Below are 25,297 nucleotides of genomic sequence, written 5' to 3'. Positions count from 1 at the left end.
GATCAATTACTGCAAATAATCCGAGTTGTTGGTGGACAACTGCTGCTGCAAGTGCTTTGGACTTTCTCCATCCACCACGAGGTTTATTCAGGATTTTTGACTTTTGAACCCTGCTTTCTCCTTTGCTGTGGCAGCTGGTCCTCCCAATTCTGCTGTGATTGTCAAGGGATAAGACATTATTATGCCCACTGACAGATGAGTACACTGAGGCCAGCGAGAGCCGGGGCACACCCAGAGGCAGCCACATGGCTTCATGTTAGACAGCAGGGCTCTGGGTCTGTAAGCGTGGGTTTCTCTCTAGGCTATGAGACCCCGGGAGTCAGTCATCCATTCTGAGCCTCCATTCCCTACCTCTGTAACCTGATCAGTCTTTCCTCCTTAGGTTGTTGTGAGCAGTGGATGACCAAATACACATGAAACCCTCAGAACAGCCCTGGCACCCACCGAACGCTCAGCAAATATGACCTACCAGTGTTTACGGGTCACTGCATTAAGATGGACAGAGCCTGAGTTGAAATTCCATCCAGGGCCCTCTGAATGTTTCCTCTTGTCCCTCCAACTTATCGTTACCCTGGCAGCCCAGCCCTGGATCCCTCCCGGACCCTGTCCCCAGGTCCCAACGTCCATGCTCTTCTGTGTGCAGCTCTTCTTTGAGTCCTGCTTTCAGCGCCTGGGAGGACTGTGCACTTAGGGCTGGGGCAGGATGCCAGGCATGCAAATTCACATGCAGGCAGTAATTTGCACAAATGCTCCTTGGTGTGCTCATTTCCAGCCTGTCCCCAGAATGGCACTTGCAAAGCCAGCAGAGAGCTATTTACAGCTCTGGGCAAGGAGAGGGGAGCAGGCTCTGATCCCTCAGGGGAACGGCCCTGCTGAGGTGCTGGCTTGCTGTTTTGGCTGCTTTAAGAGGCTGTTTGGCCAATCTTGCCCCAAAGGAGCTTCGAGGTCCTGAAAGCTTTTGCTGGAAGGCCAGTGATCTGCCCCAGGGATTGTCTGGTTCCCTTGGGGAACCCACACTCAAGGCAAGGGAGTGTTGTCCCTGGGCTCCCACCAACAGCTGCTGAGGGACTAAACATCTAGGGGGAGGAATACAGGTGGCCTGCCTGTCAAAACCATGGACAGCTCTAGCGTCTCTGACGTTGCTCTACGTGAGGGGTTGACAACCCCCAGGCTGTTTTTGTAAATAAAGTTTTATCAGCGCACAGACTCATCCATTCATTTACATTTCATGGTAGAGTTGAGCAGTTGCTATCATAGCTGTGTGGCCCACAAAGCCTCAAATATTTATTACCTGCCCTTTAAAGAAAAGATTTGCTGAGCCCTACTCTGCGTGAAGCCCCACCATCTCATCTTTTAACAGGTTTCTCTGTCTGCAACTCCTGCAGCCAGTCCACTCTCCATGGAGCTTCCAGGAGGATATTTCTCAAGTGCTAATCAAATCAGGTCACCTCCTTGCTTAAAACCCTTCCAGGTTCCCTAGGGGTCTCTGGGTCAAGTCTAAACTCATTATCGAGGGCCACCAGGCTGTCCATGATCTGGTCCCCCTACAGTTTCTCTCTCCTCACCCATCCACCCTGGGTGGGCTCCACCAAACACCTCCCTTATCCTCTGAACACTGCTTTTATAGAAAAAAAAATTGCATCTCAATGGAAAACTATGCATTGTTTACATACAACACAAACTTTTAATTAAGATATCCGGTTCCAGCCCTGTTCATTATCTTCAAGCTATTTTTTTCAGCTCTTTGTAAGTTGTAGGAATCTGATGGAGAAACCAATACTGTCTTGTCCAACCATTTTTTGCCTCCATTTGCAATGGACTTCAACATTCCTTTACTCCATAGACAATTGTGCTTTATTTGACTTTTTCCTTTGAACCAGTTCCAACATCTGCTTGGTTCTCTCATTGAATGAACTTCATAAAATCACTGACAAGTGTTCGTTTTCATTTCTGTATGGGAGCCATGATTTTATCCGTTCCCCCTTTTTTCCCTGAAGATTTTCTTTTAATAGTTTTCCATGAAGTCTCTGAGCCCCTGTTCATGTTCTATCTGTTGAGAATATCTTTCCTGTCTTTTCTGCCTTTTCCTCCTGAAATTTCTTTCCCAGCATCTCCAGGGACAGGGACAGGGACAGGGAACCTCTTCTTCTCCAAGCTACAACCTCTATCCATGCCCACCCACCTGGCACTCATCTCTCTGAATGGTGGTTCATGGGCCTGTCCCCTGACAGCTAGCCTAGAAGATCCTCTGGTGTAGCAGCTGTGTGTTCGCCTCTCCCTCACCATGAACACACACGCACACACAACCCCCGCTAGCTCTGTACAGGACACATGGAAGTTGTGCAATAAGTGGGCACACTCACTTAGGAATGAATGAATGCAGATGGCTAGACTGCCCACCTAGACAGAAGCCACTATGAGGGAGACCTTGTTTTCCTTGTTAATGCATACACACGATGCCAATGTCTGGCATCTGTGAAGTACTCAATAAATACTTGTTGAAAAAACGGCAAGATACCACTTCAGTTCCTGTTCTTGGTCCACTTTTCAATCATCTCCAAGGTCTCCACCTTTGAAGAGCAAAGCCAGTGGCCTCAGAATGCTACCCTCCTACCCAGTATTTTCATGTGGCGGCACCATGATGTTTCAACTGCTCCCCTCTAGGGAGTGGACGGCCATCTCTCCACTCTGCTTCACAGGTAAAGCCATCTCTCCACTCTGCTTCATGGGTAAAGCAAGGTCAGTTTCAGAATTCCAAGAGATAAAGTACATCAGGCAAAGATACAAATGGCCAGTAATGCCCTAATGATGTTCCCACCCAGACACCATTTACAGTGTAACCGATGCTGTCAATGTAACTCACCGGCAAAGCTACAAGAGATTAGCTCTGAGTTGTGAGGGTTATAGAGATGGTCCAGGACAGGCTTCCCAAATGACTTGAATGTGCACACGAAGCCCCCATCGCACTGGGATAGTGTTAAAATGCAGACTGCATTTTGTAGGCCTGAGTGGGGCCCCAGAGCCTGCATTTCTAACCAGCTCCCCGATGATGCCATGCTGCTGAACACTGGACCACACTTGGGTCGCAGGGTTTTTAGGGGTGTTAGGACATGGTGGGTCCCAGCTTTGAAGGAATTCTCAATGCAGTGGCTGAGGGACAGATATCCAACATGTTGCTGATAGTTCAAAGTTATAAATGTTAGCGCCCAAGAGGGAGATACTGGCAGTTAAGATTATGAGCTCTCTGAGGATGGACAGGTTGGCAAGGCGGGGGAAGTCGGGGGCAGGGTTCCTAAGGGACATGGAAACCAGGTTGGGAGCATTCTACCAGGCTGATGATTCAACAGGATCATAACTCTGGTGGTGAGACCCATCGATCTTTGTTTTAACACACCCTCCAGGGGATTCTGATGCTCAAGTGCAAGAACCATTGTTTCATAGGCAGAAAGGGGTAAATTACTCCAGTTGGAAGAATAGTGTTTTGTTTCACATAGCAGAGTTTCAGGCACACATCCAGACCCTGTACATTGAATTCATTATTTTATCCATCCATCCACCCACCCATCCAACATCCAACAAATAAGTCCTGAATGCCCACTATGTACCCCGTTAGGCACAAGAGATATGACTGAAGTTGTAGATACACACACCTGTCTAAGCCTCTGAACCAGTGATTCTCAGCCAGGGGACATTTGGTCCCCCAGGGGACATTTGGCAATGTCTGGAGACATTTTTGGTTTTCACAGCTTGAGGGGAAGTGTGCTACTGTCACTGAGTGGGGTAAAACCCAGAAATGCTACTAAACATCCTATAGTGCCCAGGACAGCACCCCCGCAAACACCCCCACACCAGCAATGGCAATAGTGCTGTCAAGAAATGTTGCTCTAAACTGGGAGCCCCTTGTGACCCAAATGGGAAGGAAATCCAAAAAAGAGGGGATATATGTATACATACAGCTGATTGATTTTGCTGTACAGCAGAAACTAACACAACATTGTAAAGCAATTATACTCCAATAAAAAGTTTAAAAAAAAAAAACAACAAAACTGGGAGCCCCTTGTGGGCAGGGACTATATCGTAGCCACCTTGACATCCCAAGGTCACAAGATAGTGCTTGACCCCCAGGAGCTGAGCAAATGTTTAAATGCAAGTGGAAATGGCAACACGAAGATATACTTATGTATATAAAGAAGTCTTAGAACAACAACAAAAAGACAAACAACCCAATTCAAAAATGGGCAAAGGACTTGAATGGACCTTTCTCCAAAGAAGATATACAGATGGCCAACCAGCACTTGAAAAGATGCTCAACATCACTAGTCATCAGGGAAATGCAAATCAAAACCACAATGAGATGCCACTTCACAACCACTAGAACGGCAATAACACATTGTAATAACAATAATCAGAAAATAACAAGTGTTGACAAAAATGTGGAAAAATTGGAACCCTTGCACATTGCTGGTGGGAATGCATAATGTAGCCTGGCATTTCCTCAAAAGGTTAAGCAAAGAATTACCATATGACCCAGCAGTTCCACTCCCCAAAGAACTGAAAACAGATCCTCGAACCAAAACTTGTACATACACGTCCACAACTGTCAAAAATTGGAAACCCAAATGTCCATAAACCGTCAGGTGGATAAACAAACTGTGGTGTATCTGGGCAATAGAATACTACTTAGCCATAAAAAGGAAGGAAGTACTGACTCATGCTACAACGTGGAGAAGTCAGACCCAACAGGTCACATATTGGATGATGCCATTTATATGAAATATTCAGAACAGACAAATCTATTCAATCAGAAAACAGATTGGTGGTTGCCAGGGGCTGGGGGAAGGGAGAGTGACAAGGTTTCCTTCCGGGCTGATGGAGGAGTTCTGGAACTAGAGTGGTGATGGCTGCACAACACTGTGAATGGACTGAATGTCACTGAATTGTATACCTTAAAATGATTAAAATGGCAGATTTTATATTTTATATATTGCACAATAAATGCTCATCCAATCTCTACCGCGTGCCAGGAACAGTGCTCTGCACTGGGGACAGGAGAGAATGAGACCTGAGTGCATGACCTCTACTCCCCAGGGATACAGAAGGGGAGAACCCAGCAAACAGTCACGGACCCAAGGAAGCCTCAGATGTAAGTGCTGGGAGTTCTGAGCAGAAATGGATCTCCAGGCTGGGGACGGGGAGGGTCAGGGAGAGAGCTTTTGAAGGAGAAGGGCAATTTGCCCTTGGGGAGTCGACCCACTATAAAAAGAATGTGTGACTGGAGGCCGTATCAGCCTATACTATTCCTGGGATGGGTAGGACAGTTTAATGCATGGAGCATCTAGAAACTTGAGGCTAGTCAGACACAGGGGAGGAAGGAGGAGGGCAGACACCTTCAGCATCGTCTCCGGGACTTTCTGGTGGGGTGCAGTGGAAGGAGTGGGTTTGGTGATTCAGCCAGCTGGGCGTTCTTAAGTCCTCAGGCTCCCCAACTGTCATCCACAAGACTTTTGTCCCCTGCCTCCTGGCAAGGGGAGGCAGGCAAGCAGAGAGAGATGGGGAGAGCCGGGGCTCACTTTACTTAAGTGGGACCAGGTACCAGGTGTTTGAACAGGGTTTCAGCTAATCCTCACAGTAACCCAGGGTAGGTTCTACCATTGCCCCTCCTTCTACTTTTTTCTTTTTTTCTTTCTCCCTTTCTCTTTTTCTCTCTTCCTCTCTCCCTTCCTTCCTTCCTTTTCTTTCCTTCTTTCTTTCCCTTCCTTCCTTCCTTCCTTTCTTTTTCTTTCTTTCTTCTTTCTTTCTTTCTTTCTTTCTTTCTCTTTCTTTTTTTCTTTCTTTCTCTGTCTCTTTCTTTCTTTCTCTCTCTCCTTTCTTTCTTTTCTTCTTGTTTTTAAACTATTATTGCCTTTTCCAAGATGGGGAAATGTGACACTGACAGATAAAATGGCCATGGCCTGAGGCCATCACGCTACTGGAAGCCCAATTCAGTTCTGGTCAGTGTGACCTCAAGACCCACTGAGATGCTGCTGGAAAGATGCTGGCAGAGGTTCGGCCTGTGACCGTGAGGTCTCAGATTCCTGTCTCCTGGCCCCAGAACTATCAGGAAGCTCAAAGGCCTGAGTTTCAGCCACTGGCAGCTTCTGGAGAGGGACTGGGGTGTGCAGGAAGGTCCAGTCCTCAGACCCGGCCCGCCACACTGACCTGGGGGCCCGGCAGCTGAAAGAGTCCCAGCCTGGGCTGCAGAACTCAGGCTGCAGTCCCCTTGCCATCCTTCCTGGCTGAGAGACTCTGAGCAAGCCTCAACCTGGGGGCTGTGCTTGGCTCATCTGAATGCACAGGAAGCTGGCTAGAGGATTCCTTTTCTTCTTCCCCATGGATAGATCCATATATATATATATACACACACACATACACATACACACACATACGCAGGCCCCTTTCATGCTCCTTGCTTCCCTATATGTATTTACACATACTTACTAAAATACTAAAATACTGTATATATTCAGCCTGTGACTTTAGTGTTTGCACTAAATCATGTCTTGGAGATCTTTCCAGCTCAAGAATGTAGCTCTCCCCATTCTTCTAAAAAGACGGCTCATTTTCCCACGTAATGGAACCCCTTCCCACCTTGGATTGCCGAGCCCTTAGGCGAACATTCCTGTGTTCTATTGTGTGCATGTGTGTTTCTACAGGAGATTCTTAGAAGTGGGATGGCAGGGCCCAAGGGCACGCAGTTTAAATTCTGAAAGAGACTGCCAAGGGATCTGAGAAGGCTCCAGAACTGGGTTATTTCTAAAACTGTTTCCCACATGGACGTTTCTTTGACCTCTAGCAGGGAAGGGGGTAATGCCTTTTGAAGAGTCCTTTAACCTCTGTGGGCCTCAATTTGCTCACCTGTAAAATGGGAAACGTACAGTAATATATGCGTAGGTGCCCAGACTTAACTGTTGAAATATGAGGGGTTGGCACTTCCCTGGTGGCGCAGTGGTTAAGAGTCTGCCTGACAATGCAGGGGATGTGGGTTCGATCCCTGGGTGGGAAGATCCCACACGCCGTGGAGCAACTAAGCCTGAGTGCCACAACTACTGAGGCTGCAATCCAGAGTTCTCAAGCCACAACTGCTGAAGCCCATAAGCCACAACTACTGAAGCCCACTCACCTAGAGCCGGTGCTCTGCAACAAGAGAAGCCACTGCACTGAGAAGCCCGTGCACTGCAACAAAGAGTAGTCCCCACTTGCCACAACTAGAGAAAACCCGTGCGCAGCAACAGAGACCCAACACAGCCAATAAATAAATAAATAAATAAATTCATTAAAAAAAAAAAAAAAAAGAAATGTGAGGGGTTAATATGGCCCTCAACATTGGGAGGCTCAGCAGTTGAACACACTTCTCCATGATGCACAAAGCAGAACGAGGAGCCCGAGCAAGAAGGATGCTCTCTTATGTCAATCATCCGCTATGAGTGAGGCACCTGTATGAGATTAGCAGTTCTCAATGGGGGGAGGGGGATTTTGCCCCCGAGAGGACATCTGACAGTACTTGGAAATGGTTTTCGTTGTCATAACTAGAAGTGGTTGCAACTGGCTTTAATGGGTAGAGGGTAGGGATGCTGCTAGACATCCTACAACGCATAGGACAGCCCCCCCCCCCCCGCCCCGCCCCGCAACCCAGAATGATCTGGCCCCAGATGGCAACACTGCCCAGGATAAGAAACCCTGCTCTAGACCTCTCTTATCTGATGCCTACCACCGTCCCCCCCAACAAACCCAATTCAAAGATAAGGAAACTGAGGCTCAGAGAGGTGGATGACCTGCCCAAGGTTCCCCAGTCAGCAGCAATGGGAGCAGACTCCTGGCTCCATCTGACTTTAGGGCCTGCAGTGTATTCCACATATTGTACCGTCTCTCTGGGCAGACATCACCCTTGTCTCCAAGCAAGGGCTGACTGTTCGCTGTCTTCGCCCCTGACAGATTATCTATGTTGCAAGTCATAAGTTTTACCTAAAAGCACAAACTCCCTACCCAGGTTTAGAGGTTTTATGACTTGTAATCATAATCACTGCTCTACGCTCTTGCACTGTGCCATGCCTTTACAAAGAATAACTCATTTTACCCTGATAAGGACATTGAGGAAACCGAGTCCCAGAGGTTAATAATTCCTCCAAGACACATACTAAGTAGCAGATGTGGGCTCTAGACCCTGATAAGAGGGGTACAGAGACCGATCTCTCAGTCCCCATGCACAATGATTCTCCCTTATACTCTGAATTTTCACCTTGGCACCTTGGACTTGGGTCCCGCTCTAAATTGGAGCACAATAGTCAACCTCTTATCTGGAGGCAGGGGGAGTCTCTGCCTCAAGACCCTCCCATTTGTAGGGACCTGGTGGCTGTTGCCCCAGTGGGCTGGGTGTCCGATGCCTCAGGAAAAGAAGCAGGCTCTGAGCTGGGGTGGGAGATTGCAGCAGGGAACTCGGGGTCAGAGGGAAAAGGCAGGAATTGAGAGGGAGGGGTCCCTGGAGGGAGGGACGGTGACTTCCAGTTTGGGGGTGGGATCTGCCCAAAGTGCCTGGAGCAAGCCTCATCTGCAACAGACATTCCTGCAGCAACATCAGTTCCAGACTACTGAAACCAATCTCATTTGCTATCCTGAGTCCGTTTGGGTTCTGGCAAGCCTAGATTTGGCAGTGGGCTCAACAAAAAGATCACAACGAGCTGAGTGGCGAAGTGCAAGGCCCTGGGAGTGGATTCTACAAGGTGGCCTGTTGCGGGGTGGCACTGGGTTTCAGCTCTGTCCCCTCTTAGCTGCGTGACATTGGCAGAGCCTCTGCACCACCTCTGACAAGTGGGGACCACAGTGACCAGTAGTCCCGGTTCTAAATGTGAGGACAAGAGGTAGTGCCCGGGACCCCGGCAGCCCATGAGTCCCGGAGAGGCTGTGACCAGCCTGGCCACCCACTAGCTGGGTGACCTTGAGCAAGTCTCTTCCCCTCTTTGTGCCTCTGTTTGCTCAACTATCCAATGAAGGAGCAATATCTTTGATCTCGAGTCCCTGGGAGGTCTAAGGACTCCAGACCGGGCCATTTTTTTCTCTCCAGGGCTGACCTCGTTGGGTGTCCAGGACACACGGTTCTCCTCCTCCACCTCTCGGGTGCGGCTCCAAAGAGCAAAGCAAAGCTCCTTGCCTTTCTCTCCCATGCCCCCCGCCCCTATCCTGGCTGCCACCTTAGAGCAGCCCCAGCCCCTCTCAGGTCACCAACACCTTATCCCTTAGTCCAGCTTCATCGAAGCCAGCCCAATGGATGCTTCCTGCAGCATCTCCCCTGGCCAAGGGCCTAGGGAACTCCACCAGGCAATGCCCACAGGAGCGGGGGGAGGGGCAGCCCCAGGGAGCAAACTGGGGCCCTTCTCTGCACTGACACCCTCTTCTCCAGGAGAGGGGTTGGACCGCCTCAGGGGAGGATATTCTGCACACAGTCTTTTCTCTGTGTGTGTGTGTGTGTGTGTGTGTGTTGCGGGGGTGGGGGTGGGGGGGTGTCCCTGCTGGTCCTGCTTCCTCAGAGGCCATCTCTGCTGGCAGTTGGGAGGCTCCTGGAATGATCTCTAGGCTCAGGATCCCAGCTTTAAGAGTTTCAGTCTTACTAAACCTCATCCTCAGGTCTTATCTGTGGCCAAAGTGGGTGAGGAAAGGTGAGATGGAATTAGGTGCGAAGGATGGGAGTTTGGGAGAGGTGGGTGGAGGGGGGGTGGTGTTAGTGGGATGGGATTTGTGTGAAAGGGTTACAGAGGGGTGGATTGAGGTGGGTGACTCGACCCTTGCCTTTTTTCTGAGTATGAAAACCCCTTCTCTTACATTTTGACTGGAGAAAAAGGGAAAATCCCCCAAATGCCTTTCGTGAGGAGGCGTCTGAGGCAACCAACCATCTCTCTTTTATGGAGCGGGGCTGGGGGGAGGTAGGGAGTCAACCATCTCTAAAGGCAAAGCGCAGAGTCCAGTTTCTGAGTTGAGGGGCCCAGGGAGGTCTGCATTGGGTTTGAGGGTGACATGCAGAGTCTCTGGAGAGGGATGTCTTCTCCTAGGGAGGGGTTTATTTCTCCTCCTGGAGGAAACCCACCGTTATCTATGAGCTGAGAAGGGAGGGTGGGGAGAAGAATCCAAACTTAGTTTTTTAGGGAGGGGGAAGGGCATGGGTCTGCAAAGAGATGAGGGGGCCCTAGATGCCTGGGGAGGCTGGGACCCACTTTCGGGGTGCACATTCCAAGGGCTAAACTAGGAAGAGGAATCCTATCTCTTGAGCTTGGGGCCAGGAAGGAAGGGCCCATTTCTGACGGGGAAAGGAAACTCTTTCGCTCTCTGCGAGGTGGGAGACACTCTCTTTTCGGGGGAGGGGACCCGAGTCTCAGGAAAATGAGGACTCTGTCTCTGTGAGAAGATGCCCAGCTTTTGCTCCCTGGGGGCAGGGCCGAAGGATTCCATCTCAGCTCCCGCCGAAGGACCCGCCTCACGCGACCAAGCGCCAGGTCCTTACCTCCAGGCCCCGGCTCCAACGTGCGGACTCCGATCTGCCGGGCACCGACTTGGGGGATCCGCGATCTGCGCTCCGGGCTGCGCCGGGTCTCTGCCCCGCTTCCCCCAGCGACTCGCCGGGCTCCTTGGCTCCGCCGAGCCGCGCTGGCCAATCAGCGCTGCTGGTCCCGGCCCTCGCTCGCGCCGCCGCCAATGAGCGCGCCCGCCACGGGCCACCGCCCCCGGGGGGGGGGAGGGGGAAGGCGGGGCGGGGGCAGAGTCCGGCCTCCGGGGGCGGAGGAGCCTGGGGCCCAGAGGAGGGACCGCGGGGGCCGGGAGCGAGGATCGCGGCTGTGACGGCGGCCGTGAGGAGCCCCCACCTAGTCGGAAGGGAGCCTATCTGATGGGGGGTGCGGAGCCCGTCTCTAAAAGGGGGGCGGCTCTATAGGTTGATTTAACCTAGACCTTAATTACCCCCACCCCTTTTCTGAACCCTCGCGGCTGCGGGCGAGTGTAGCTTCCCCGTCCGCACCCTGCGACCCGGATCCCAGGCTCTGGAAACCTAGATTCAGAGACAGACAAGGTTTCACAGGAAAGGGAGGGGAAAGAGCATCGGGCCCTCCCCAACTCCTCCCTCTCACGCACCCACCCTCCCTTGCAGGTACTCAGGGCCCTTTTGCTCTCAGCCCTCCGAGCTGCCATTCACTTAACACCTCTTAGCCCATCAGCCCTCCGGAAGACGAATAGCTAGTGCATCGTGGGGGCAATGTAAAGAGCACTGGACTAGGAGTCCATGGTTCCTTCTGAACGGTCTAGGGCAGGTCACTCTGCCTCCCTGATCCTCAATTTCCTCAACAGTAAATGGAGACGGCAGTGATAGTACTTCCTTCATGGGCATAAGAGAGGTGTTCGATGTGATGAAGGTCTTTTATAAAAATTAAAATGCTGTATTAAAAACTAATTACTACTAAAGTGTGAATGACTGATACTTTTAGTTTTCTAAAGGTATTTGGAAAGAGGATGCATTCATTCAATGGTAAAATCAAAGACACAAAAACTACTCATTAGAACAACATGAGATGACCAAGTGCTCATAATGAATGGATGAATGAGGATTCCATAACTTAAAAGGCCGAGAAAGAGCACAGCTTGGGTCTCCCCACTCACCCTGATCAGACTATTTCCTTAGTTTGCTGGAATCTTGCAAAACCCTGAGGTCCTTCCTTCCTGCCTTCCTTGAATCCAGGCTGCCCTATCTCTGATTAGGTGAGCAGAACTATATTCCTAGGAATTAAGATAAATATAAAGCAAACAAATACATTTTAAAACTGCCAAACAAACCACCTGTACCCTAGTGTGACTGTAGGGAACCAAAAGAAATAATAAATACAAATAATACAAAGGAATAGACAGAAAATATAACTGATCCACAGTTCGACTGAAACTGAGAGCTTTGCCAATCTCTTTGGCATGTTAATTCTGTCACCTTGCAGAACTTCATGAGGTCTGGGTTATAAATCTAGCAATTCTCCCTTAAAACCTAAGCCATGAAGATAATCCCTTTTATTCCCCAAGACATGCTCAAAAATGGTCAGTAAATATAGGAGGAAATAAAGCTTGTCAAAGAAAGGCAAATTAAAGAGATGGAAAATTTCATCCTCCAAAATCGCCTCATTTTTATTAATATAATTACCATTATTTGTGGAGGTTTTAAGGAAGTAGACAATTGCATAAATTGCTGTTAGGAGTATCAATGTTCAAAGCCTTTCTAGAAAGAAACTGAGTAATCCTATTTAAACAATCTTAAAAATGAACTTACCCTTTGACCTAGCACTTAAACCTCCATCAATTTATCCTAAAACAATAAATGATGCAAAAGTTTAGTGATAAAGTGATTTACTGTCATTTTGTTTCTTGTAGCAAAAAAACTGGAAACAATTTAAATGTACAACAGGGACTTGGAAGGGATATCTATTGCATGAAATTGAATGCCTCCAACAAAGCATAAGCATTGAATATTGAATGGTACAGAATTGAATAAAACATAGGTGTTGGACTTCCTAGGTGGCGCAGTGGTTAAGAATCTGCCTGCCAATACAGGCGACACGGGTTCGAGCCCTGGTCCGGGAAGATCCCACATGCCTCGGAGCAACTAAGCCCGTGCGCCACAACTATTGAGCCTGTGCTCTAGAGCCCGTGAGCTACAACTATTGAGCCTGTGTGCCGCAACTACTGAAGCCCATGTGCCTAGAGCCCGTGCTCTGCAACAAGAAAAGCCACCGCAATGAGGAGCCCATGTACCACAATGAAGAGTAGCCCCCACTCACCCCAACTAGAGAAAGCCTGTGTGCAGCAATGAAGACCCAGCACAGCCAATAATTAATTAATTAATTAATTAACTTAAAAAAAAAACCCATAAGTATTGAATATTGAATGGTTGACTCAAAATATTAAGTGATTAAAAGATATTCACCAAAAAAGCTTCTTTGGTGTTGTTCTATTTTTGGTAAGTCTATGTAAATAGATATAGATATTTCAGTGCTGTCCAATGGGACTTTCTGTGGTGGTGGAAATGCTCTGTATCTGTGCTGTTCAGTAAGGTAGCCACCAGATATAGGTAGATGTGGAACACTTGACATATAACTAGTCGACTGAGAAACTGAATTTTTAAATATTATCTAATTTTATTTTTGTTTATTTATTATTTTTGGCTGTGCTGAACGGCTTGTGGGATCTTAGTTCCTCTGACCAGGGATTGAACCCAGGCCCTCGGCAGTAAAAGTGCAGCATCCTAACCACTGGTCCGCCAGGGAATTCCCTAACTTTAGTTTTAAGTTAAATAGTCACACGTGGCTAATGGCTATCACACTGGACAGCATCAATATAGATGATAGATAGACAGACTGAAAAAATAAATGCCCATTAGTAGAAGTAATTCTCTTTGTATGTTGAAATTGTGGATGATTATAATTTTACTTTATCTGTATGTCGCTAATTTCTAATTATTCTATAACGAATATATACTGCTCCTGTACTAAGAAAAAAATATTTAAAATGGAAAACAAAAGGCAAAAGTCTACAGTCAAATGCAACCCACCATCTGTTTATCTGACCTGCAAGCTTGGATGTAAAACAAGCTTTACCTTTTAAATGGTACAAAAAAGTCAAAAGAAGGAGAAGATTCTGTATCACAAGAAAATTGTGTAAAATTCAAATTCTGTTGTGCATAAAGTTTTACTGGGACACAGCCATTCCCACCCACTTATGGATGTCTGAGGCTTTGTGCTACCATGGCTGAGCTGAGGAGTAGTGGCGACAGAGACCATACAGTCTGCGAAGCCAAAAATATTTACCATCTGGCGTTTTTGGAAAACGTTTGCCAAGCTCTGGTCTAAGGCAATCGGGGGAGACAAAGTGTGTGGAGTCATCTTCATTCATCTGTTCATTCATTCACTTGTCTCCGTGTGGAGCATCCCCTGTGGGTTAGGTTCTGGTGCCGGGCGTTCAGGAGGCGCTGCGTTGTTTCTGGTTCAGGGAGGGTGAGAAGGATATTTAGAGCCAGGTGCTTTGCAAGCTGGTTCTCAAATAGCTTCATTGTGACACTTGTAAAGAAAACTGTCAGCAGGTGGAGGAAGCCTTGCTCACATTAGCTTTGCTTGCATTTCCTGCAGCTCCACCGTTTTCCTGTGGGGCTGCTTGGGGCTGCAGGTGTCTTCCAGGGGATGCTGAGAATTTCTTCCAGAGGCTGGCTGAGGCCCAGGATGGGAACTCCTGCCCGAAAAGCAGCTCTGGACTTCCCTGGTGGCGCAGTGGTTAAGAATCCGCCTGCCAATGCAGGGGACACGGGTTCGAGCCCTGGTCCGGGAAGATCCCACATGCCCTGGAGCAACTAAGCCTGTGTGCCACAACCACTGAGCCCACGAGCCACAACTACTGAAGCCCTCATGCCTAGAGCCCGTGCTCCGCAACAAGAGAAGCCACCGCACTGAGAAGTCTGTGCACCACAAAGAAGAGTAGCCCCCGCTCTCCGCAACCAGAGAAAGCCTGCGCACAGCAATGAAGACCCAGTGCAGCCAATAAAATAAAATAAAATAAAATAAAATAAAATAAAATAGGAAAGCAGCTCTGCCTGGGAGAGCTCCCACTGCATTGAGAGGAGAAATGAGAGTAGTGGAGTCTGAGGCTCTTGGGCTCTGAGCAGGAAAGACCTCAGTGATCAGCAACCCATTGTACAGAAAAAGAAACTGAGGCCCGGAGATGAGGACAAACTTGCCCAGAGACAGACTAGAATGTGTGCCTTATTTCTCAGGTCTGCGCTTCCCACACTCTCTGCTCATAAAATAATAAAGGGGTGTCATAGAGGGCATTTGGGTATGAGGGAGAGAGGACCAGCTTCAGACTTGATTTCCAGTCTCACCTCTTAGTGGCTTGTGACATTGGACTAGTCATTTACCCCCTCAGCCTCCGTGTTTTCATCTGTAAACTGGATAATTAAAGTATCTACCACAAGCTCTACAGGTTAAAGAATGAAGTTGGACCTTAACCTCACGCTATATACAAAAATTAACTCATAACGGATCAAAGACCTAAATAGGTCTTAAAACTGTACAACTCTTAGAAGAAAACACAGGATGATGTTCCCAGGGTGCAAGCAGGTACATCAGCCATGATGGCCAGAGGTTGCCTGGAAGGCTGGGACGTTTAAGCAGAGGCCTGAATGCTAAGAGAGTCCTGGTGCTGATTCTCATGCATTTTGTCCCTTGCGCTGGGCTCCTGGAAGACCCGAAGCTGTCTCCAGCTTTCCTTACCTGAAGGACAGGTAAAACGGGGACAGCACGCCACACCCAACGGAAGTAGTTGCCACATCTGACATGTCACAGATACGACACAGCTTCATTCTGCTGTCCTTGTGATGTCTGGGCCCCTCAGAGCTGCCAATCTGAAAGAGACACGACAGTGCAGTTCCTCTGGTAGCTCTGGACACATTGGAACATCAGGGGGACCGTGTCATTCCCTAGCGCCACCCCCATGCCCTGAGGCAGGAAATACACAAGGCAGCCCCTGAGAGCAATCATCCTGGTCAAATGTCAACAGTGCCGAGGTTGAGAAATCCTTCACTAGATAATGTTTACGTAGTTCCCAGAATATGGAAGGAACTCATTGTGTACGAGGTCCCCTCCTCCTGTGGCTGGAGATGTCCTCTTATTCACCCCAGTTCTTCTTGCGGATACATACAAGGGCATGTCGGCGAGGTCAGATGGAGGGGTGTAGCTCCCTCGTTACCTCCACTGCTGGGGAAAACAGCTAGGCATGTAGGTCTTCTCTGAGATCTTTGAGGATGGTACTTGGCATGCAGTAGGTGCTCTATTAATACCTGGCCCTGACAACCTCCTGCTGAAACTTCACAGACGAGGAGAAAACGCAAACTGGGATCAAAATTCCCCCAGGGCCAGCAAATCCGAAGTCCTTTCTCCCCCTCATCCTCCCCTTTCCTCCCTGTGGCAACCGAAGATGAAAACAAGCAGATCCACCCTCCAAGTCTGGTGTTCAGTGATACTGACTTGGGTCCTTGGATTCTTTAATCAATAGAAATTGATGAGACGAGAAATTCAGGCATGGCTTTGTTGGGACTGCAGCACAAGAAGCAAAAAGCCCCAAGGAAGAGGTACCCCTTGCTCACTCCCCAAGGAGGCGAGCTGGTTCCTTAAATGGGGTAAGGGTAGGGGCAGATCAGTGGCTCAGGCCACAGGGGTAGCTTAGCGGGTCTGCCCACCTCTCTGGTGGTGCTCTAAGCAGGGATCACGTGTAGTACCCTGCTTTTGCCCCCAGCACCTCAGAAATGGCAATTGGTGTGTGGCCTTTTTGTACCTTATTGTTCCTAATTGCCTCAACCACGCATGAATGCAGTTATCTTTAGTTGCTTCTGCACACGCAAACACTCTGGTTAAGGGTCCCAGGTCCCAGCCTATCTCAACAGAGATCTGGGTTCATATCCTGGCTGTAACCGGTAGGAGGTGTATGACTGTACAGACAACTTAAGCTCTCCCAGCCTCAGTTCCACATCCGTATAAACGGGGATGATGACGATGATGCCTGCATGACTGGGGTCCCCTGAGGCGTCAGCAGGAGAAATGTCTGCGGAGCACGTAGCGGCGTGGATGATATTCAGTAAGCACTCCACAACCTTAGCCATTATTATGAACATCAGGAAATCCTCAGTCATAGTGATGGGTTCCTCCAGAGACAGACGCTGCAACCAGGATTTGAGTTCTGGGAAGTGATCCCAGGAGACCCCAGTAAGGGGTGGGGTGGTGAGACAGGGAAGGAAAGGTGGATGATGGAAAGATCTCTATGGGCGAGCAGGGACGCATGCCCCTGGGGAACGCGGGAGCTGGAGAAGTTCACTTTGCTGGGTGCCAAGCACAGAGCAGGGCGCAGTATGTGCCTAATCGAACTGAAACAAATTAGAGGAAACAGTATCATTTTTACATATTTTTCTTCCTGAGTTGAACATGCCATGAAGATCCAGGCTTTGTGGGAAGTGGGGAAGCAGGACTGATGTTTCAAATACATATCCCACCGAAAACGTGATTGTGAAAATGAATCTGGGGGATCCCTGGGAGTTTGCAAATGTTTGTTCTCCTGCTGAATTCAGAGGCAGTGGAGGGGGAGCCTCGCCTGGAAGCTACCAGAGGACATGCTGGCTCCTGGGAGCCGCTCCTCACCTGCACTCACCAGGGTTCCAGTCCCAGATCAGCTGTTACTCCCCAGTTGTGTGACCTTGAGCTTGTCCCTGGCTCTCTCTGAGCCTCGGCTTTCTAAATGGGTGAGATGGTTTCTCTTCCATGGTTGTTGAGAGGATCAAATGGTAGCTTGAGCATAAAGCTTGGGAAATTAGTGCTCGCGTCACCTAAGGGCCCATCCTCTTTGTGAGGACCACTGAAGCAGAGCTGCTTTCACTGAAATATCCTCTACGCTTCTCTGTAATCGCAGGCAGGTGACAGCACTCCCCCCATGCCACGGTCCTATGTGTCACCAAGGGCCCGATGTCTGCCATGCTGGGCTCCTGAGCGGTGCCCGTGACTTTAGGCCGCCTCAGTCCATCCTCAGGTCTGTGATACAGCACAGCTAGCTGAGCTGGGTGATCCTATTGAACAAATACGACCTTTGGGCTCTGAAGCCCTTAGAGGCTACAGTGGAAACCACTCACTGGGTGCCCACCTAGCCCTGCTGCTCACAGGCCCTGGGACCCCGGGGGCCTCTCCTCCTCTTTGACGCTTGGTTTCCCTGCCCATAAAAAGAGGTGATATTGCAAGATGTGTCTGCCCAGTGAGGAGGTTAGATGGCTGAGTTTCACCCTGATTTCCCGGGTCCCTCTCCTGACTCAGGCACTGGGCTCACCCCTGGGTCCCAGGGTCCTAGGATCCTCACCATGAGGGACCTCAGAGTCACATGATTACATGTGATCCATGAGACAGGTCCTGTGAAACAACTTTATTCATGTAGCGTGCCCTACAAGTGTAAGGAACGACTATGAACCTAGCCCGGGGCTGAGCAACTGGGACACCTGGCCACGTCTGGAGGCGGTTTGGGTTGTCACGACAGGAGGAGGAGGGAGGTGCTTCTGGCATCGAGTGGGTGGAGGCCAGAGATGCTGCTAAACATCTAATAGTGCACAGACCGGGCCCCAACAATGAGTTAACTGGCCCCAAATGTCAACAGTGCCGCGGCTGAGAAACCCTGCTCTAGTCTAACTCCTCTAGTTTGACAAGACCAACCTTGGGCAAGTTTTAACCTCTTTGAGTTGCAGTTTCTTCATCTGTAAAATGGGGGTAAGAATAATAGTACTTACCCCCGTAGGACTGTGGTGAGGTTTAAACGAGAGAGAACCAATGTAAAGTGTCCTGCTGTACAAACACAGCCAGAAAAAGAGGAGGAGTTGGGGGACGCCCTCCCCATCTCTTGAATTTTGTTCTCATTTTTCCCCACGTGGCTGCCTGCCTCCTGGAACAGCCAGGTGTGCGTTGTCATGGAAACCTTTCAGGGATGGTGCACTTGAGAGCTCAAATGTCTTTTTTTTTTCTCCCCAAAATAACCCATCCTGTCAGTCAACTAACACTTAGGCGAAGTGGTTAGGCAAGTGAGATTGTTTTACCATCATTACCCGTTGAGCAAGGCGGCTGCTTGGGGACTTTTCATCCCCCACTGAGACAGGCAGTTAATAGAAATGCAACAGTGAACAATTAATAACAGTGGTGGTGATGGTGATGGTGATGGTGGGGATGATGCTGAGGCAGTGGGGATGAAGGTGATAATGAAGATGACCACCATCTTTTGCATCTCTCCTGGACCAGGTTATGTGCCATGTGCTTTACATGCATTATCAAGTACAATCATTTACAGACACAAATGCCGAGGCTCAAGAGAAGTGAGTGTTGGGGCTGGCTGGAGCTCAGTTCAGACATCAGGTGCCATGCTTTACCCACCAAGCTTTACTGCCTTTCAGGAGCCTCCAGTGGAAGAGGGTGTGAGGAGCAGGCCCAGTTTCTTTTGTACCTGGCCCCAGCATCCAAACCATCAGCTCCAGGCTCTCTCCTTGGTAAGCTGGAAGCTGGAAACTCCACGATCTGCCCATGGAACCCATTTCTGAGCTCGACTCCTTGGTCCAGATACTCCTGCCCCAAAGAAATGCTCCTGTATGGCTCAAATGGGCACTGCTTCCTAAAGCCCAAGGCAGAAGCGTGTCTCAGTCCTGGCCTATCAAACCCTTGACCTATCCCAGCACAGTCTCTGACCCACAGGGCTCCTGCTTGCCTCCAGACAAACAGTCCCCACCCTAGCTGGGGGTAATTGTAAGAATGCTGGCTACAGGGACTTCGCTGGCGGTCCAGTGGCTAATAGTCCGTGCTCCCAATGCAGGGAGCCAAGGTTGGATCCCTGGTCAGGGAACTAGAGCCCACATGCCGCAACTAAGAGTTTGCATGCCACAACTAAAGATCCTACATGCCACAACTAAGCCTGATTTATTTGCCACAGCCAAATATATAAAAAAAAAAAAAAAAAAAAAAAGAATGCTGGCTACAGAGCCAGGCTGACCCCACCCTTGTTACTTCCGAGGTGTGCTCTTCGAGCCTCAGCTTACCCACCTCTAAAATGGGTTCAGGGTTGGTTTACTGATAAATGAGAGCAGTGGTAAGTGCTTAATGAACGTGGGCTTGATCTGGATTAGGGTGTGCAGCTGGCCGCTCTCAGAACTAGTGTGCCATCGGATAATGCAGCGCAGGTTGGGTAGAGAGTCCCTCGTGACCATTGGGGTCCACTTGGGAGCAGCTGCCAGTGGCCAAGGGGACAGATGACTATGCCCTGGATTCCTCGCCTGCTGGTCCCCCCTGTCAATTCATGAGGCTGGGGCGCCACCTCGCGGCGAGAGTCCTTCGGGGAACCAGCCTGGAGGTGAGGTGGGAGGAGACAAGGACCTGCAGGCTCTAAGAACTAGCTCCACCCCCCTCTTCGCCTCCGGTTGGGGCAGAGCGAGGAGGCCGGGAGCTCTGGTTCTTGTGAGGTTCATTCATTCCTTCCTTCCTCTGTTCATTCCTCTGTACCGCTGGCTCCTTGGTCTTTAGGACCCGCCCCACCACCTCCCCGTCTTTAACGCTCTCCCAGCCCCTAGACGGCTTTGTTTTTATTCATAACACTTATCAACCCCGTCAAGGTTATAATTCTCAAATCATTGAAACGTGATTCTTTTCAAACTGATAGTGACAGAATCTTGTTTAATTCACTAAAGAGGGGCTAAGCAGGATGAGCTGGTTCAAAAGAGGACACAAAACCCAGAGATTTTTAGGATAAGTTGGGAAAATGGTGAGATAAAATTGCCGTATTAGACACAAATTTGGTTAATGTCTTACAGAGCAGAGACGCTATACCCCTTGTGAGAGAGCTTGAGACAGAGGCACCCAGTCAAGCCACGCCCAGATTCCTGACTACAGAAACTGTGGGAGGATGTGTTTATGCCTTAAGTCTCGAAGTTTTGGGGGTATCTTGTTACACAGTGGATAGATAACTAAGACAACCTCTCTGCTCTCCTCAGAGGGCCCCACGTTAACATTAGACTTCTCCAGCACCGGGCAGAGGCTCCAAGATCTGAGTCACTCCCCCTGTGGTGGCTGGATTTACACCCACCTTCAGTTTGCTGCCATGTCCGTCAGGGCTCTCCTGGAAAAAGCAGTGGGCGAGACACGTGGATAAAACTTATGGTGCGACTCCAGCCTTTAGTGCAGATGGTGGCCACACTCTCCTGGGTTTGGATATGCCAAATTCCCCACCAGGAAAAGCGGACAACGTGGAGCTTTATTTTCATTTTTTTAATATAAATTTATTTATTTATCTGTCTGCATTCATTCTTCATTGCTGCACACAGGCTTTCTCTAGTTGTAGCAAGCGGGGGCTACTCTTTGTTGCGGTGCACAGGCTTCTCACTGCAGTGGCTTCACTTGTTGTGGAGCATGGGCTCTAGGCGCGAGGGCCTCAGTAGCTGTGGCTTGCGGGCTCCAGAGTGCAGGCTCAGTAGTTGCTCGTTCATGTGGGATCTTCCCGGACCAAGGATCGAACCCATGTCTCCTGCATTGGCAGGTGGATTCTTTATCACTGCGCCACCATGGAAGCCCCTGGAGCTTTATTAAATGGGGCCCAGTCCCCTCGGTCTGTGTGTCATTGTCACCTGGGTCTCAGCTGGGAGAAGACAGATCATAGGGTCTTCACCTGAGGCATGATTTGGCCTCCTCACAGAGTACTTGTTTCTCGACGTCTTTCTAGAGCCTTAGGGTCAAAATTGATTTTATTTTCCCAGATTGGCTACCAAGTCACATTCCAAAAGCATGGTTTGACCCATCTGCATGCAAATGTGTCTCTGGGTGGAGGTAGCATTGGGGGTGTGTGTGTGTGCATGAACTTAATTGTCTTTTATCTTTATTTGCAGTAAAAACACAAAAATACCCCCACAGTGGTGGTAAAAAACAAAATACAGTCGACCCTTGAACAATGTGGGGGTTCATCCAAGTATAATTTATAGTCGGCACTCAGGATCCGAGGTTCCTCCCCATCCATGGATTCAACCAACCACGGACTGTGAGGTTCTGTAGTATTTACCATAGAAAAATATCTGAGAATAAGTGGGCCCGTGCAGCTCACATCCATGTCGTTCAAGGGTCAAGGGTAGGTGTATGCAGTACAAAAGGCAAAAGTCTCTTATCAACTCCTTGCTCAGTCCCATGGCCCAGGATTAACCCAAGCCCGCGGTGCAGTGTGTAACTTTCCACGTAGAAACACGCATCTCAGAGCTGCCATTTATAAGCTGTGTCGTGGTGGGCAGATCACGTGGCGGGGTGCGCGGCCTGGTGGGTGAGTGTTCAGACTCCAGGTGCAGACTGCCTGGGTTCAAATCCTGGCTGCACCCCTTACCACCTATGTGACCTCGGGGGGGTTACCTGGCCTGCCCCCAAGCCTTAGTTTACCCAACCACAAAGTGGGGTTGATACTACCTGCCTCGTGTGGGTGCCAGGGGATTTACTGAGCTAACACCTGCAAAGGGTTTAGAACAGCTGGCTCGATTCTCAGCATCAAGCGACATTCTACTCAGGCCTGTTTGTTTTAATATTTATTTATTTATTTTAAAATTTAATTTAATTTTTTGGCCACACCACATGGCATACGGGATCCCAGTTCCCTGACCAGGGATCGAACCCGCACCCCCTGCAGTGGAAGCGCAGAGTCCCAACCACTGGACCACTGGGGAAGTCCCTAAATTTTATTTTCTATTGGAGCAGAGCTGATTAGCAATGTTGCATTACGTTCACGTGTACAGCAAAGTGACTCAGTTGTACATGTATCTATTCTTTTTCAAATTCTTTTGCCACTCAGGTTTAATATAGAATATTGAGCAGAGTGCCCTGTGCTATACAGTAGGTCCTTGTTGGTTATCCATTTTAAATACAGCAGAGTGTACGTGTCAGTCCTAAACTCCCAAGCTACCTCAGGCGTGGTTTTGAAGTGAGGCTTTCTCCTCCCAAGGTCACCATCTTTCTAGGTGGCTCCTCACTGCCCAGGTGTTTAGGGGAGGGTGCTCATGTGCTGTGATCCTTTTCTCAAGACACCGTCCGACGCTTAACTCTCCCACTGGCTTGAGCCTTGGAAGTGATGGGCAAGCAGTTTTAATGAGCTGAGTTCTAGTTAATTAAGGTTTTACTACATACGGCAGCTTACGAATAAAGTTAGATTTTAATTGTTACAACTCTGCTGCTTAAAATCACCAAGCATTCCCTGTGGGAAACCAATTCAAGGCCCACTTCGACCGGGCATCTACCTACTGAGATTGGATTTTCCATTCATTCATTTGTGCACTGCACTTCATTCAGCTGTTTATTCCGCGTGGGTTTAATCACCGATGGTGGTACTGCTTCTTCCTCCCATTTCTATGCTCTTTCCAATCATCCCACCGATTTGTTCCTGTCAGCACAGAACTCACACTCACTGGATGCCAGATGCACCTGACAAAAAGTGCCCATGTGGGGACAGAGGTCAGGGCTGCCCCTGAGCGGCCAGGGCATCTCCCATTCCCCAAGCCCACAGGTCCTTTCTTGGTCTTCAGGGCTGACCCTGCCCTTCGTGGTTTTAAGAGAGTTAAAATGCACAAAACCATCAGGTTGATTTCTCAGTCTGTTGGTAGAGAGATTGTAACACCACTTAATAGTTCACGGATTTCAGAACCACCAGTTGACTGCCCCAGTGTTTCGGGGCAGAATCACTAACCAGTGCTGGATTGGTTAAGTCCCAGGTGACATCAGCTTTGGGGGCACAGAACAGCCGCCCTGGGTGGGACAGCGCAGTCTGGGAGGTCTCCCGGGTTCTAGCTGGGACCAGGGTTGAACCCCTGCCTTCTTCCACTGTCTGTGGTGTGACCACCGGCTCAGCACCTCAGCCTGTGCACTGGCTGAACAGCCGAGGTGGGTTCAACCTTGCAGTCGCACTCCTGAGATCTAAAACAACACTGGCGTAGCTTTCTAGAAGGCTGCAGGTCAGGGAACACAGCACACACAGCATTAGTCATCCCATCGGGAGAACCAGCACCCAGGTACCCAGTACAGCTGCTGCAGCCCAGAGCCCAGATGCCTACAGGTCACCTTGACGTGGGGACACGGCAAGCTGGGGCTCCTACCAGGATGCTTTCTATTAGTGTCACGAAGGGCCAGGATCTGCCCGTCAACTCAGGGTCAGCCCCATGCACAAGGGTTTCACCCCAGACAGGGCAGACATGACATCCCACTTCTAGCTCCACCCTGTATGAGATACCTGGACCCTGAGATCGTTTCCCCAGTGAGTGGTCTCCCCAACCAGCGGTGTTGAGGGTGACTTCCCTATTCCTCTGAGCGCCACCCAGGTCCTCCAAGGTGATCTTTGTGTATAACACAGAGCCTGGAATTTAAGGCAGGCCTGTTCAACATGACTTTTCAAATTTGCTCTCTGCCTAGCTATTCTGGCAGGATAGGTAACATGCAGGATCCGTCTGTTTTATTTTCTGGCTGCACAGTGTGGCTTGTGGGAATCTTAATTCTCTGACCGGAGATTGAACCTGGGCCCACAGCAGTGAAAGCGCCAAGTCCTAACCACCAGGGAATTCCCTGGGTCCATTTTATTTACACTGATAGGTAGAGACGGCTCTCAGTGATTCCTCTAGCAGGTGACGACAACTGACAACCAGACCTTATAAATCACGCAGGTCACAGTGTACAAATTGAAAATGTTCCCACACCAAGAGTCTACATTAGAATGATATCTGCAGTCTACTAAAAACTCCCCTGGTGAATCTTACTCAGCTTATCTAATATCATCCTCACAGTAACTCCGTGAAGCAGGGGAGTCTTACCACCTTACAGATGAGGACGTTCAGGCTCAGAGAAACTAGGTCATTTGTCCAAGGTCATCTAGCTGGTCTGTGGCAGAATCAGGATTGAACCCAGGTCTGTGCAGTCCCAGAGTTTGTGCCCTTAACCAGGGATGACACGTCACAGCCCTGCTTGTCATGATGTGGTCCTTAGCCCAGCAGAACAAGCGTCGCCTGGGAGCCTGGTACATCGCAGCATCGAGCCCACCCAGGACTGAGAATCTGTGTCTGTCAAAACCCTGGGGGATCTGTGTGCATAGAACGCGAGAAGTACTAGGCTCACAGAATTACAATTTGTTGGTTTTACCAAATCTTTCCCGTGCAGTTTGAACCACCAAGTCCCCCTGACCCCCACCCCCCCGGGCTGTATATCCTTTGAAAATGTTAGAACGTCAAAAAAAAAAAAAAAAAAAAAATTGAGTCCAATGGCCTGGGTTAATTCCCTAGCAGAACATCTTGATGCTTTGATGATTCTGAAATATCACTGCCAAACAATCACTTACAGAAGCTCAAGCAAAGCTTTAAAACACGGTGATAAGGGTGCATTTTGATTCTGAGAAGCGAAAATCTGATGATGCCTTGAATTATAGTGAGTCAAGATTAACTCAAGTCTCCACTTAGAGGAAGCTTTCAAGCCGAGTGGTTTGGACATAAAAGCCGTTGCCCTAACGTGCCAGGTGAGAGGCGTGACAACTCTACCGCTTTGTGTCAATTATGTTTATAGACTTGTCCCCAGGAGCGCTAGGAAAATACCACCAGTAGGGCTGACACATCGCCAGCTGGGAGCTCTGGGGGTGTGCGGGGGGGAGGGTCTGTTTCGAAGACTCATTATTAAGAAATCCCGTCATGATC

The 25,297-nt window shown here is 49.3% G+C and overlaps 1 protein-coding gene across 3 annotated transcripts in view; it reads right to left on the bottom strand.

The window, feature by feature from the left end:
- ABAT (4-aminobutyrate aminotransferase) overlaps nucleotides 1–10,619 on the bottom strand; it is an 85,060-nt gene extending 74,441 nt beyond the window's left edge. Inside the window, exon 1 of one of the 3 annotated variants that reach the window (XM_057750297.1) lies at nucleotides 10,529–10,619. The gene's annotated coding sequence lies outside the window, so the exon portion shown is untranslated. The remainder of the gene's footprint in view (nucleotides 1–10,528) is intronic. The other 2 variants (XM_057750298.1, XM_057750299.1) reach the window with 2 other exon arrangements.
- Between the last annotated feature and the right edge of the window lie 14,678 nt (nucleotides 10,620–25,297).

The sequence above is a fragment of the Hippopotamus amphibius genome, chromosome 9 (assembly GCF_030028045.1).
Source record: "Hippopotamus amphibius kiboko isolate mHipAmp2 chromosome 9, mHipAmp2.hap2, whole genome shotgun sequence".
Lineage (NCBI taxonomy): Eukaryota > Metazoa > Chordata > Mammalia > Artiodactyla > Hippopotamidae > Hippopotamus > Hippopotamus amphibius.
Note: the sequence above shows the minus strand (reverse complement) of the source record. Positions and strands in the feature narration are given on the sequence as shown.